Raw genomic sequence first — 2,891 nt, 5'->3', positions numbered from 1 at the left:
TCTTCGGATGCATCCGAAGAAGTGGGCTGTAGTCCACGAAATCTTATGCTCTAATAAATTTGTTAGTCTCTAAGGTGCCACAAGTACTCCTGTTCTTCTTTTTGCGGATACAGACTAACACGGCTGTTACTCTGAAACTAATGATGTGTGTGTGCCTGGTAAGCGATCCATTAAACCTGCTTCCAGGCCAATCTTCAGAATTTGGCAACTTTCTTTGGAACCTGCTACTTAAGCCAAACTCCTCTTTCTTACAGTTCTTCTGCCGGCCCATCAAATGCTTCCTGACTGTGAGGTCGAGACAGAGTCATTTCCCTAGGGAAAGGGGAGTGAAAGCCCCATCATTTGAAGCTTGCATGGACAAAGTCCAAGGAGATATACTTCAGGGATCAGTAATATACAGAAGAAGCTTATTTTGGCTCGTATTTGCCATACAAAGCGCCTTGCCCAAAGCTTTACAGACTTCAGTAAATAAGAGTAGAGGGAAAGAGGATTTAGAGGCAAGGGAGAAAAGGGATATTTTCAGATTGGCTGAGTTGGGAAGCAGATGAGGCAGTGAGAACCCTCATTGGCTGTGTGAGGGGAGGCTGTGTGTATATTTCCTATAATAAAAGTTTCTTATCTCTGATTACTCTGATTCTCTCTTGAGTTGTATTAGGCCATGCACGCGATGGCATATGACTAAGTGCCATCTCTGTAAAAGAATCAGCTAGCTACTCACTCTGCCTCTGAGTGCACGATCCCTACAAAGCCAGAGGCTGCTCCCCGGAATGGAATGTTTGCTTTGCTTTGCAGCTGTGGTTCCTTACAGCCGCAAGTGAATTTATGGTCATAAGCTTCAGACATGGGCAATAAAGTGAACCCGAATTCCCCTTGGCCCACTGTGCTCTTCAGTGCCGGCAGGGCAACAAAACTGTCCTCCTTTGTCTTTTTTAATAGTTCAGCGTGGTCCCTGAGTGCTTGCTCAGTTTCCACTTGGTTCTTTTATTCCCTGGAGCCAAGAGATTTTTTTCCCTCCTGAACAAGGACTGAGTGCCAATGGAGTCCCTACGCTATTCTCTGAGTGGGGATAGGGAAATTCAGCGGAGCCCAGCTGCAGAATGGAGAAGAGAGGGTAGGAGGAAGGCTGGGTCTGTGGTGTACATCCCTTGCCTTCAACGCCATGGGGAGGAGCCACCCTGGGGCAATGTCTACACTACAAAATTACGTCGACTTAAATTACATTCGCGTGCAATCAGTGCAGTTATTACATCGCGTGTGTGTGCACACTTAGCTCCTTATGGTGGCGGTGCGCGTCCTTACCGGGAGCACTTGTGTCAATCGCATTGACCGTGTGGGGCAGTGTGGGACGGCTCCTGAAAGCCAGTAACAGGTGATGTGAGTAACGCATCAGCGTCTACACTGATACGACCTACTTACAGTGACGGTGACTTTGCACCTCTCAGGGAGGCAGTGTTACTAAATCGGCGTACAGAGGCACTTACGTCAGTGAAGAGACTTCCACAGCGAGGTCAACACAAGGCAGCTTATGGCGGCCTAACCCTGTAGTGTAGACCAGGCCTGGGTCAAGTGTAAGAGACATAGGCAGGGCAGGGAGGGGGAAGCGTATACTGTTGTACCTCTTCTATTGCTAAATAAAATCCATTTCCAGGTACTTCTCTTCAGCATCTTTTCTCCAGCACTAACCTAAACTGAGGGGAAAATTCCTGTAGAGTAAAAATATGAGACATTCTGCAGCTGATGCCCTGGATCTGTTCCTTTTCCAGCAATAAACAGAGCAGCTGCTAATGCACGCACCATAGGACACAGGTAGGCTTTATTGTCCAAAGCACCAACCAAGTGGGTAATTATTTTGGAACAGGGAGAAGAGCAAGTTCGGACTGTGATTTGGTACAGGTGTGGAGGGAAAGTCATTTGATGTGATGCTGTCAGTTTTAAGGGGGAAATGGGACGTTTCTGTAGGAATAAGCAAAGCCCTTCTCTGGGTGGTGTGGGGAGAGTTCAGTTGATGAGCGCTGTGGGGAGATGAACTATTCAAGACATGGGGGGTGCAGTTTGACGTGTTTTCTCACCGTGGAGGGAGATGAGTCAAAGGTTACATTCCATTTGCCTTAGAGTAGTTTTGCAATTTGACTCTAACCCTAGGGTTTAGCTGTGGTTATGCTGGCAACAAGGGAATTGGGAAAAGGAGGGGTCCTGCCTAGCCTGAGCTCAAATGCAATGAAATAGCGTGGAAGCCTCATGTTGGCACAAAGCATTGTAATAGGCAAATTGAAGTTCTGGTGATGGTGATGTGCTTCTTAAAGGGCCAGATCCTACAATCCTGAGGCAGAGGTCTGTCCTTAGTTCTCTCTCTGGCACATACATCACATTCTATGGGAGTTCTGCCTGAGTAAAGGCTCCAGGATTTGCCCCAGAGCGAAGTTGCTGTGTGGGGAAAAAGCTAACGTCTCCATCAGTGGTTTGTGCTACATGGTCCATAGTGCATGTGAACGATTTAAATGAGAAAAGCTAAGAATTGCCCAACTGGCCTGTGCTGCATCCAGAGGGAGGATCAGGGGCAGGAGGGGGAGTGAAGAGATTGGATAGCGGTGGAAACAAGAGATGGATTGAGTGTTTCTTTTACTAACAGCACCAGCAAAGGTTCTCCCCCTACCCCACCTGCACCCCAAAAATTTCTATGTGGATGGGAAGAAAGGTAGCAGTCACGGCCCAGGTAGCTGGGGGCAGATGCAGTAGCAGACGCAACAGTTTGGGGTGCCTGATGGGCCAGGCTATCATTAAGGCTACGTTTTTTTAGGAGTTTGTCACTAGACGTGGGCAGGAACCGGATTTTCCATTTAGTGGGAAGTTCCGAGAGTTCAAGAATTTTTGTTGTTGTTGTTTGAAAACAA

This window comes from Trachemys scripta, chromosome 20, assembly GCF_013100865.1.
Source record: "Trachemys scripta elegans isolate TJP31775 chromosome 20, CAS_Tse_1.0, whole genome shotgun sequence".
NCBI classification, from domain to species: Eukaryota; Metazoa; Chordata; order Testudines; family Emydidae; genus Trachemys; species Trachemys scripta.
Note: the sequence above shows the minus strand (reverse complement) of the source record.